This window comes from Dendrobates tinctorius, unplaced genomic scaffold, assembly GCF_039654945.1.
Source record: "Dendrobates tinctorius isolate UK_male_01 unplaced genomic scaffold, ASM3965494v1 ptg000089l, whole genome shotgun sequence".
Classification (NCBI taxonomy): Eukaryota; Metazoa; Chordata; class Amphibia; order Anura; family Dendrobatidae; genus Dendrobates; species Dendrobates tinctorius.
In genome coordinates, this window is record NW_027361757.1 from 18,086,654 (window position 1) to 18,100,260 (window position 13,607).

Genomic DNA, 13,607 nt, shown 5'->3' on the forward strand with positions numbered 1-13,607 from the left:
ACACTTAATCTCATCACACTGGAAGAGTACAGCTCCACCCCCCTTCTTCGAATGGTTTGAAAAAATCAAATTAATTTACAGAATGGAGGAACGCTCTAGTTGGGAAACCCACTCACACCCCCTCTTCTTAAAAGCTTGGACCTCCTGGAAGCAAAAATTTACACCTACTTAGTCTTTCAGAGTCCCAGGTCCCTCCGGCCTCCTCTCCTCATAAGCGACATCTCTACAACAGGTCTTTACCCCTCTGTTTGTGGATATTATCTACCTTCACACTAACTTACTAACATTCTTTTATCTCTGCATCTCTCTACCCCAATGCATGGTATTTAACATTGCTAATTTCGTTGTATTTTTGTTATAAAGGTACTGTCACACTTAGCGATGCAACAGCGATCCCGACCAGCGATATGACGCGGTCAGGATCGCTGGTACATCGCTAAGTGGTCACTAGTGAGCTGCCAAACAGGCAGATCTCACCAGCGACATCGCTGTGGACGGGGGTCGCTACTTACCTGTCACACTAGTCGATCCTGATGTCCTCCCGCCCGGCTCCACGCTCGTCTCTCCACAGAAAGCGCCACAGGAAGCTGACCATGAGAAACAGTCCAGGACGTTCTCGCGCGATCAGCGGTAACTAGCGGGGGAGCCGGTCGTAGGTAAGTATCAGACACAGCAGGAACCAGACCCCCAACTTCTTCAGGACGACACCGGAGACATCACGTGCCACTTGCGTGGGCACCTCCATTAGAACCTACAGCTCTGCAGCCAGGAAGCCGGCGGACTGATAAGTTAACCCTTTCATGAACAGTTGCTTTACCTTTATACCTCACCTTGCACCGATACCGTGCTAATACTACCTCCCTTACCCCCTTGCTTAACCCATTATCTCCCTCATGTAAGGTGAGATAATACACTTGATCTTTGATCTAATATTTGCATACTCTAAAATGCGAGTTATTGTTGCGCAAAGTTGTTGAGTACTAACATCTGGATGAAAAGGGTCAAAACTAAAGGTCACAGCGTGTATGGAAGATTGCCAGATTTAGTCACCGCTATGTCCCCAACAGCTATCTGACCACGGGACTCAACAATGATTCAACTGTCAGCTTGAATAGTCACCCCTCCTGCTTCCACTACAGCTCTAGCCACACCTCCAATGTGCTCTAACCAAGAATTGGCAGCATTAACAATAGCATCAGTTTCCATTGTTGTTATGTCACCTTTCCCACCACTAACAAGGGTCCCTCAGGAAGTTCTTTTTCATAAAATAGGTTGCCAACATTACCTCCCATTTGTGCTTCCTGTGATGTTGGTATCCCCCTCCCAGATTGAGTCTCCCCTTGATACAGTTGCCACTGTCCCGTACAGGTGTGCGCTTGGCTGCAAGAGAGCCTGTGAAGTACTGGGTATGGAAGTGACAGTAGAAAAGGTCGGTGCTGGGGTTGATCCAGGTGGATGGATTGTTGGGTTCACCACAGGAGTGATAGGGGAAAAGTTCGGTGGCCCACTGGACCCCATTGTAACAGGGAACATGGGTAAAGCCTGTTCACTTCTCGAAGGAATATAGTATTGGCTGTTAGTGGTCATTACTGGGTAACAAGGATTTGGTGGTGTGGTGTGTTGCCTTAATCTAAGATGTTGATCACTGGAAGGTGTGTGTGTCTTCATGAATTGTGTTCTTGCTACGTGGTCCCTGTCTGATTTCCTTGTTCCGTAGTTTACAAAAATTACCTTGTATTAATCAAATTATTTATCAAATTACCAAGCCCTCCAGTGCCATTACTCTAGGTCACGTGGAAAACCTACAATTTATTAGCTACGTGCTGAGTCCATCACTCTAAGTCACGCGGCAAAACTCAATTTCAAAATACACCTCGTATTACATAAGTTATTAATCAAATTACTAGGCCCTCCAGGGCCGAGTCCATCACTCTAAGTCACGCGGCAAAACTCAATTTATTAGGCTACGCACTGAGTCCATCACTCTAAGCTACGCATCAAACCTCAATTTATTGGGCTACGTACTGAGTCCATCACTCTAAGTTACGCGCCCCTATAGGTCGAGTCCATCACCCTAGACCTACTTTCTATCCAGAACTGAAGATAGTATCACAGGCAACAACCATGTACTGTTGTATGATCTGGGGCAACGTTTCAAGATGGCCACCAGAAGACACACACTTGCCTTTGCCAAAATGGCTGCCATGAGCAGAAGCACATTTGCCTTACCCAAAATGGCTGCCATCAGAATAAACACATTTGCCTTTCCCAAAACGGCTGTCATCAGAAGAAACACATTTGCCATTCCCAAAATGGCTGCCATCAGAAGAAACACATTTGACATTCCCAAAACGGCTGTCATCAGAAGAAACAAATTTGCCATTCCCAAAATGTATGCCATCAGAAGAAACACATTTGCCATTTCCAATATGGCTGCCAGAAGAAACACATTTGCCATTACCAAAATGGCTACCATCAGAAGAAACACATGGCTCTTTGCCACATATATATGGCGGTGGCCGCTCACAGGATACATTTTTGTGATACACATAACTCAAAACTCTGTCCTTTTTATTCCTTTCCTCTTCTACCCAATTTTCTCTATACAGAATTTCAGACACTCTTTCGCATGCACTGGCAGTAGACAGCAATCCATTATCTTCTAGGATACCTTTCCTTTCTTTCAAGACAATCTTCCACTCCAGGGGCTGTAACCTCCCCATTCTGGCATTCCACACAACTTCATAAGCTTTTTACATTGTTTTGCATAACTTTTTCTTCACTAATAGTGACTAATGTACACGGGTCTAATTTTCCATCTTTATTTGGCTTAGTGCCAATATGGCAGAACTGCATTAATTTCTCCATGTTTCAATATCTCAAGATAACAATGACCAAACATACAATAAAATGGGGGAGATGACTCAATCCTGAGATTCTAAAGATAACGGAGTATGCAGCACACACTTATCTTATTTTTATTTTTTTTACACTGCTGAAAAACCCACTTGTTCTCTTATCTAGCAGTCATCTCCCCTCAACACAACAGGCAGCAGGCAACTAATACACGTGACAGTTCTTGCAATTAAATGGCCAGCAGCGGAGAGACCCTTCTGCCGTCTTACAGATACTGCGAAATCCGGTCACAGTCAGGCAATCTGCACAGGATACCCCGAAGGACACAGGCAAAGACTAGAGATTATAAAAATCAGCAGACTTACCGTGTTCTGATTCGGGGCATTCAGCGCGTCCTGCCATTCCATTCGCTGGTTTAGGGCTTCATCCTCTGCTGGCCCCACGTTGGGCAGCCAAAAATGTTAGGTTGAACAATAAGAAATGTTCACTAGTTGCCTGCTCCTGGCCCAATGGGTATTGATCAGTGCGCACTAAAAGAATCACACCAGAATCTCAGTCAGATGTAACCTCTCTTTGATCAATCTATGGCACAGCTCCGAGAGTGAGAGCTTTATTGATCCAAACATAGGTTCATATATCCCCTGTAAGGGGGCTCGGTTAACTCTAAAATGGGAGTGTTTGGATTTATTCCATTAGTTAGTGGGTTGGGCAGTGAGCGGATCCATGAGGTCATCTGGCTGGGTTGGTCCATGAGGTCATCAGAGTGGGCGTCGTCGTGGGGGGATTCATGGAGCACATGGTGTGTGGTGAAACAGGAAATTCCAGATCCATGAGCACATAGTGTGTGGTGAAAACAGGAAATGGCAGCCATCTTTAGTGTCACACTTTGATCTGAAAAAGCTCATGTAAGGTGAGATAATACACTTTTTGGGTAGTTCCTCTCAATCTCTTATGTCTTGATGTTAATTAAGTATTTGATCTTAAGGCTCTCCTCAACACCCATAAAAGAACGATACCGACAAATTCCACCGCAAATGTACCAAGAGGTGAAAGGAATGCTGACCCAGATGCTACAGAGTGGTGTCATCCGAGAGAGTCAGAGTTTATGGGCTGCTTCCATTGTGCTGGTGCAAAAGAAAGATGGTACTTTGCGCTTTTGTGTGGACTATCGCAAATTTAATGCCTGCACTGTGCTAGATTCCTATTCGTTACCAAGGATTGAAGAATCTTTGTCTGCCCTAGGAAGTGCAAAATATTTCTCATAGCTAGATCTAGCCAGCAGCTATTGGCAAGTGCTGATGTCCAAGCAGGACCGAGTAAAGACTACCTTTATACTCCCCATGGGTCTATACGAATTCAACCGGATGCCGTTCGGCCTGGCTAATGCTCCTGGTATTTTCCAACGATTGATGGAGAGGTGTTTAAGCAACTTGTACTTTGAAGCCACTCTCATCTATTTAGATGATATCATCATATGTGCTGCCTCATTCGAGGAACATCTCCAAAGACTGGAACAGGTGTTGAGCCGCCTTCAAAGACACGGTTTGAAAGTGAAGCCTAAGAGGTGTGACCTGTTTTGCACCCAAATTGAGTACTTGGGATTTGTCGTCTCTGCTGAAGGGGTGAGACCGTCCCATGAGAATATTGCTGCTGTATAGGATTGGCCTATCCCGAAGACCGTGAAGAATGTATGGGCTTTTATAGGGCTTACCGGGTATTATCGGCGATTCGTGAGGAACTTTGCTCGCATAGTGAACCCACTGTTAGAATTTTTGAAGGGGATGCTATCTAGTGCGAAGAACAGAAGTATTCTGTGGGGAGAACGCCAGGAGGAAGAGTTTTATGCTTTGAAGGTTTCTTTGACTGAAGCTCCAGTGTTAACCTATGCCGATTTCTCATAACCGTTTATTCTCCACACTGATGGAAGCCTGCATGGAATCGGAGCTGTACTGTCCCAGATTCAAGAAGGAAAAGAACGATTAATCACCTACGCGAGTCAGTCTCTCCATGACTCCGAAAGGAATTCAGACAATTACAGTTCATTCAAACTAGGGCTGTTGGCATTAGTGTGGGCCATGATGAAGAAGTTTGCAGAATACTTGTGTGGCTCAGAAGTTCTGGTACGCACTTACAATAACCTGTTAGCACATCTGGAAAATGCGAAACTAGGGGCCCTGAAGCAGCGCTGGGTGGCTTGGATGGCAAAGTTTCTATATAAAATCACCTACAAGAGAGGAGCTGAGAATACTCATGCTGACGCCTTATCCCGAGTGACATATGAGAAACCTGGGCCCAATTGAGATGAAGAACTGGAAGCTGAAGAGGTCCCTGAGTTCCGGGATTCTGCCAGGACGGTGGCAGCTACGCTGGAGCAGGTGCGGGTAGTGTCTCGAAAATGCATACTGGGACGGTCCCTTGATGAGTGGGTCAGGTTACAGAAGGAAGATGGGGAATTCGCTCAAATGAGACAATGGGTGATGTTAAAACAACTTACCAGTCAAAGAGAGAGAGACGCCCTGTCCCCAGGGACTCTGCAGATCCTTTGGCAGTGGGAAAGGCTCCAACTGAGAAATGGGTTACTGTATCGGAAGATCCAACTTCAGCGGGAGCTGGGTGTCACCTGGCAGGTGTTGATCCCTGAGGTGTTCCTATCCAAAGTGGCCACAGAAGTGCATGAAAGAGGAGCTCACTTTGGTCAGCAGAAGACCTTTCAGTGGCTGCAAAGATTAGTTTATCATCCTCGGCTGAAGGCCGTGGTGGAAGAGACCTGTCGGCTAAGTAGAAGCTGTGAATTAGCAAAACCTCCAGAGCAGAGAGCCCCCACACAGACCATCGTGACCTCTGTTCCTCTTGAAGTACTGATGATAGACTATCTGACAATTGGCCCAGCTCATCAAGGATATGAAGATTGTCTGGTGATGACCGACCACTTCACGAAGTTTGCCTTTGTGACCCCAACACGTGATCAAACTGCTGAATCCGCTTCACATGCCATTTGCAAGAATTTAATTTAGGTGTATGGCTGCCCGAAGCGAATCCACTCTGATCAAGGCGCCTGATTTCTTGGAAAAGTGTTGGAAGAATTGCACCGTCTGTACCAGATCGAGAAATCTCGGACAACGCCTTACCACCCTCAGGAAAATGGGGCCTGTGAACGGTTCAACCGCACTCTGTTTCAGATGTTAAGGACGCTGGAGGAAGACCTAAAGTCCCGGTGGCCTGAGTTCGTAGCTGAGTTAGTGTGGATGTACAGTACAACAACCGAATAATCGCACTACTGGTTACACTCCTTATACCCTGCTGTTCGGCCGTCCAGGAAGAGAGAGGTGGATCCAGAGGAGGATTACCCATGGATGGGGGTGTCCACCTGGGTCCGAGAACATCGTCACCGTCTGCAGACTCTACATTATCTGGTGCAGACCAGATTTCAGGAACTAGAGCATCCAGAAACAACTCCTCTGCAAGGGACAGCTCTCCAAGCTGGGGACCGGGTGTTGGTTCGAGATAAATGTCCTTGAGATAAAGTGGAGTACCAGTGGGAGAGAACCCGTATCGGGTGAAGTGGAGAATCAACTCCAAAGGGCGCGTCTACAAAATTCAACCAGAAGGGGAAGAAAACTCTTACACTCAAATAGTTCACCGGAATATGCTATGACCCTGTTTGTCAAGAGATCCTGGCCAAATAGAGGAAGTGCAAAATGCTCCTGAAATACCCCCACCAGTCGTTGCTGATTGTGAAGAAGAAGAAGGTCCTGAACAACCGCCTGTAAATCTAAGAGAGGGACAAGAGCTTGAAATCCCTGAAGAGGCTGTCCCATTGGAAACAGGCGAGTCCCTGACCTCACCTGTACAACCCGACTCGACTACCCAACTAGACTCAGTTACTCTTTCTGACTTACGGCGCTCCGATCGGACAACAGCCGGGATACCCCCCCAACCAATACAATCAATACCAACTTATTTGGCAAAAAATCGTTCAAGGAATAGGAGAATGTCAAAGCGTATTACAAGAGCTCTTGCCCGTGGAATGGCAATCAAAAGGAGAGGGGGAGTGTAAGAAGATGGACCAGAGCGGGGGTACCTCTCGGATCCGGAACTGTCGGGGCTGTCACCATTGTTGCCCGGGGGAAGCTTTCCAGCCCGGACCGACCTTTGCACTCAACAGTAGGGGGCGTGTCTTTGATAAAATGCGCTGTGCGCGGGAAAGGGAAGAAAGACTTGGCGGGAAGACAGAGCGCACAGCAGGGGAAGGTTGGTGCTCCGTCCTTCGAGCATCTTGTTAGCGCAGGCCCACGCTGTAGATTCCCTGCGTCCGAGGACACTGACTGTGGATAGCAATTTGCTATGTGCCGTTGTCTCCCGTGACCAAAAGTTGCAAACGCTCCGAGCCGGCGGTTGCTGCGTGCGTACCGCCTAAGACAGACCAGTTGACTCATTTTCAACTGTGCAATTCCTCACCCTCATACTACGGCAGAGCTGAGTCACGCTCCGGCGGTAATACAGACTGCTTCGCATCCTGTATGACGAACCATGGATCAAGGACCCCGCTTAGGACAGCGAGGACTCATTGCCATCACCGGGAACCGGACCCCAACTTCTTCAGGACGACATCGGAGACATCATGCACCACTTGCGTGGGTGCCACCTTGGGAACCTACAGCTCTGCAGCCAGGATGCCAGCGTACTGATAAGTTACCCCATTCATGAACAGTTGCTTTACCTTTATACCTCACCTTGCACCCATACCGTGCTAATACTACCTCCCTTACCCCCTAGCTTAACCCATTATCTCCCTGCGTGGAGTATACCTCTGTTAATAAATCTGTTAACCCTTGCTCTGCCTCCTGTCTGTCACTGCATGCTGCAACCTGCTCACAAGTATAAACTCACGTAGAGACAAAAAGGAAAAGAATGTGAGTATGGGACATATTGTACAGGTATAAGAGGTGATTACATAGTATGCGCACTGCGTGACAAAATGACCAAAGACAACTCATCACAGCCTCCATCATGTTTAGTTGGTTGCAACTTCCTTCCCGAGAGCATAAAACATTGATAGCAAAATAAAATAAAAGTACAGATGCAGGTCTCCCCCAGAAAACAATTCTACAGAATGAACTGCAAGAATGGACTAAGACAGCAGGAACACTGAAGGTGTGTTTTAGGGTTGAAGGTTTTCTCAAAGAAGATTGCTCCTATGCATATTAGATGGGGAAACTGAAAATCTGTCACAGGAGATCAGGTCTGGAAGAAGGGTGGTCTTTGGGAGAGATTTAATTGCACTATGCCTCCTCCCCCCCCCCTTCCCCCAGCAGACTTTTTTTTTGCTAAAAATTGCCTATATCTGACAGTAAAAAAAAAATCCTGATTTGCTTCATCAGACTCCACAATCTAAGAGGGAATAACATCATAATATGGTGCCATGTGTTCTTGTATAAATCACTGCCTTTAATCTAGGAAAAAAAATCTTGATATAGGACACACAGTGTTGACTCAGAGAAATCTATGGGCAATGAATTACAGAACCATCAGGGTATGCATGAGACATCGAAATGAGTCATTATATTTTCACATTTCAAAGGCAAACAGTGAAAGCATGCAAACCACTGTTCAAACTGTTCAGACATGCAAATCCATACACCTGGTCTAGTCAACGAAAAGCAACATGTCGTCAACAAGAGAGCCTTTAAAGGGAAAGTGTCATAAAAAAATATTTACAACTGAAAAAAATATAAAGCATTAATGTTTTTATTTTTTTAATAAAAACATTTGTTTTTAGTGAAGTAAAATATGAGGGCGGCACGGTGGCTCAGTGGTTAGCGCTGCAGCCTTGCAGCGCTGGGGTCCTGGGTTCGAATCCCACCAAGGACAACATCTGCAAGGAGTTTGTATGTTCTCCCCGTGTTTGCGTGGGTTTCCTCCGGGTACTCCGGTTTCCTCCCACATTCTAAAGACATACTGATAGGGAATTTAGATTGTGAGCCCCATCAGGGACAGTGATGATAATATGTGCAAATTGTAAAGCGCTGTGGAATATGTTAGCGCTATATAAAAATAAAGATTATTATTATATGATAAATAATTTTAAAAGGTTTGGGATTTCCTCTTTTAAACACTAGGGGGAGCAGCTGCTGAAATTTGCCTTGAAAACCTAGTGCACAACTAGCTCACATTACAGCTGCAGTAAATGTGGGCGGGGTCTGGTCACATGTTTGACGTCTCCTCTCCTCCCCTTCTGGGTGTTTGCAAAAGGATACAGGAGGATGAAGTTTAGGATCAAAGTGAGGAGCCATTTTATTGGTGACTGTCAGTGATTCTAACAAGTAGACCGTGTCACTGAGGACAGACGGCAACACCGGTTCTGTTAGTTTTGCTTGCTGCATCATAAGCTGGGGTTAGATACGTGAAGTGTATCACATGCGTGATTAGATACGCTTAGAGTAACACACTCTGGGATTAGATACAGGGCTAAGTGTAGTTTATCAAATGATGGGATTAGATGATATTGTGCTTAGTGGAGTGTATCTCACAGAATGGGATAAGATATGCAATATCTAATGTATATAAGATGTGACCCCATTCCGTCCACTTCTATGGAAGCAGTGACATAATGCGTGACCTCTCTCCATCCACTTCTATGGGAGGAGTGGCTTAACGTGTGACCCCGCTCCCATAGAAGCAGACGGAGTAGATTCACACAGTGTTTTGCAGTCTTTTAACTATGTTTTTTCACAGTGTTTTTTTTAGCTCAAAGGGAATCCGTCAGTAGGATCAACACTCAACCCTCCTAATTTGTCTACATGGGCATTCAGGTTATAGGAAGCTGAATAAAGTGATACCTTAGCCCCTTTACTCCCAAGGGTGGTTTGCACGTTAATGACCGGGGCAATTTTTACAATTCTGACCACTGTCCCTTTATGAGGTCATAACTCTGGAACGCTTCCATGGATCCTGGTGATTCTGACGTTGTTTTCTCGTGACATATTGTACTTCATGTTACTGGTAAAATTTCTTTGATATGACTTGCGTTTATATGTGAAAAAAATGGAAATGTGGCAAAAATTTTGAAAATTTTGCAATTTTCCAACTTTGAATTTTTATGCCCTTAAATCACAGAGATATGGCACACAAAATACTTAAGTAACATTTCTCACATGTTTACTTTACATCAGCACAATTTTGGAACCAAAATTTTATTTTTGTTAGGAAGTTATAAGGGTTAAAAGTTGACCAGCGATTTCTCATTTTTACAACACTATTTTTTTTTAGAGACCACATCACATTTGAAGTCACTTTGAGGGGTCTATATGACAGAAAATACCCAAAAGTGACACCATTCTAAAAACTGCACCCCTCAAGGTGCTCAAAACCACATTCAAGAAGTTTATAAACCCTTCAGGTGCTTCACAGGAATTTTTGGAATGTGTAAAAAAAAATTAACATTTTTCACAAAAAATTTACTTCAGATCCAATTTGTTTTATTTTACCAAGGGTAACAGGAGAAATTGGACCCCAAAAGTTTTTGTACAATTTGTCCTGAGTATGCTGATACCCCATATGTGGGGGTAAACCACTGTTTGGGCGCATGGCAGAGCTCGGAAGGGAAGGCGCGCCATTTCACTTTTAAATGCAAAATTGGCTGGAATTGAGATAGGACGCCATTTGGAGAGGCCCTGATGTGCCTAAACAGTGGAAACCCCCCTAAAGTGACCCCATTTTGGAAACTAAACCCCCTAAGGAACTTGTCTAGATGTGTGGTGAGCACTTTGAACCCCCAAGTGCTTCATAGAAGTTTATAACGGCTCCACTGTACCAGCAGTGGAGCCGATGTGACCGGAGCAGAGACTTGAGCAGCACACGGAAGAGGGGTGAGTATTGTGTGAGTGCGTGTGCAGGGGTTGCACTATACTGTGTGTGTGTGTGTGTGTGTGTGTCTGCACTATACTGTGTGTTGGGAGAGCTGAACTATACTGTGTGGGGGGGACCTGCACTATATTGTGTGTGGGAGAGCTGCACTATACTGTGTGTGTGGGGGGAGCTGCAAGTTATTTAAATGTTTGAATAAATATACTTAATGTTTACGTTAATAATTTTATGAGGCCTCCAAATGCTATTATAAAATTCCAAATGGTCCTTGGCAGAAAAAAGGTTCTTAATTGTAAAGTGCTGCGGAATATGTTGGCGCTATATAAATAAAAATTATTATTATTATTATTATTCCCCACCATCCCTGCTATACAGGAATCACCAGGGCATGTGAACGAGGCCTTAGTGCAAGTATCAAGTTGGGATTACACTGTGACGTTGGCTGTGCACAGATCAGGCAGCTGAAGATTGCTGTATGCCATGGCAAGTGAATATTATATCGCGACTGTGACAAGTGAGTCGCGAAAAGTCAGAACCAGTTGGACTTTTTGCAGCTTGTTCGTCACGGTACTTTGCGTGTTGAAATGCAACCTTATAGCTAGGGGGCGTGGCCTAGCTCACTAGCATGTGAGACTTAGGAATAGGGAGCTCCTGAGAAAAACCTCCCAACCCGACTCTCAACTCGACTATTTCATGCCATTCTGCCTGGATACCTTTTAGGAAGGACCCCTGACCCTATTAGGAACATTTTGAGACCAAAACCGACATTTTTGGACCTCCTGGAGCATAGAAATCTTCTGAGACCTTCCACGCCACTGGGCCACAAAGCCTTGGACTAAATTACCACTGTGCAGCCATCCGGACTTCCAGGGCTGCAACCTCCCTGCTTCCAGAGCCTCAATCAACACTCCACAACCCCTCTGGACCTGCTCCTAGCTCAGCCACACTAGCGACGCTAGTCAGGACCCTCAACCTGCAAGTGGGAATCAGCATTTTATTGTAAGGCCTACCCAGCCTTCCCCTCTGGTTGCGTGATCTGGGATGCAGCTGCGTTTCCCTTGAGACCCTGGTCCAGATGCTGCGGCCTGCAAAAAAGAAGCTCACCACGGGAGATCGTAGGGGCTGTGAGTATTACACGACAGATCACCCTTGACCTCCTCCCCTTAGCTTATATAGACTTTCTGTAGAGCCATAAATCAGCCTAGAATCGGCGCTCTTTATCAGCAGAGACGCGAGATCGCAGCTGCGTTCTCAGTTGATCAATCCTCTCAAACTGATAAACGGTGAAGCTGCAAAGTCTCTGAACGCACCATCACACCTGCGACCTCTCCTGAGCGTCTTCCATTGGAGTCGCAGCTGTGATCCCAGCAGAATGCATCCTGAGATAAATAATAACATCGCCCACTGCGACCCCACTGCGCACCCTCGTTTGGAGTCACAACAGAGATCTCGGCCAACTTTATAATCCTTCTGAAATCGCTGGTGAAGTTTTTGCGGTTCAGCATCTAAGTGGATCCTCCTACAGCATCATGAGCAGCGTTAAAACCAGGGGGAAAAATTTAACCTTGCCCTTAAATAAAGCTCAAAACCCTCTGAAATCTGACAAATCATTTAACAACCGACATCATTCAAGGGACCAAGTCAATGCTCGGAGCCCCATTAGATCTAGATCTCCTCCGAGAGACCTCTATGACCAAGCGGATCGAGGTAGAAAAGTTACATTTGTACCAGAAGTCCATTTACAAGAAAGCATGGACTCCTCCATAAACGCCAAACGGAGAATGCCGGGAACCTATGGTGAAAAATACTCATATACGGCAGGGATATCTGAGTCTGAGGAAGAATCTAGTGACTACTCCCCAAACACAACTCCGGCCAAAAGCAGGTCCAAGATGGAAACACTTGGGTCTAATTTGGATCTCGACATTCCTCCTCCGAAATCACAAACCTCTGATAACATGGAGGTCCTATTCAATAAGTTAAGTACCCTACTTGACAAAAAGCTTGACATTCAAAGTCAAAGACTTGACCTGCAGTTTCAAGAATTTCGCAAGACGGTGGAGAAAAAATTAGTAAACCAGGAGGAGAGGATACATAAGCTCGAGCAGAGATTGTCAGAATACTCAGTGGACCTGGAATACCTATCTTCGGAAATACATAAGTTCAGCACCAAGATAGCGGATCTCAAAGATAGAAGCCGCAGAAATAATCTAAAAATCCCGGAGAACATTTCCCAAGATAAACTTTTGGGCCATATTCAGGAAATCTTTAAGCAGGCCATCCCTGATCTAACACCATCTGACCTTATCATCGACAGAGCCCATAGGCTACCCCGTCCTCCTAAGCTCCCTATAGAGGCCCCTAGAGATACTGTACCATTCTCAGGATGCACTTTTATCAAACTAAAGAGAAGATTTTGAACTATCTGAAATCCAACAAAACTTTCCTGGATCCATACAAGGATCTTAAAGTGTTTCCTGACCTCTCCAAGGAGACTCTTGACCTACGCCGATCATTCAAAAGCAAAACATCTGCACTAAAGGAGAAAGGCATCCTTTAAAAATGGGGATTCCCTGTGAAGCTGCTGGTTTTCTACAGAGGGAGGACAATACCTCTGATCTCACCGGAAGAAGGAGCAGACTTCCTCAGGTCTATTAAAGAAGCTCTACCTAACCACGGCAAATGACTTGAACAGCCCAAGAAAGAGGCATATCCTCTGGAAGGAACTCATAGATTCTCGTGTAGATATTGCCTGCATCCAGGAATCAAAATTCTTACACGAGAATCACCCATACTTTAATCATCATAAATATCCGCATATCTTCAAGTCCTGTAATTCCAAAAAGAAAGCTGGAGTACTGACAGTGATTGGGAATTCTATCCCC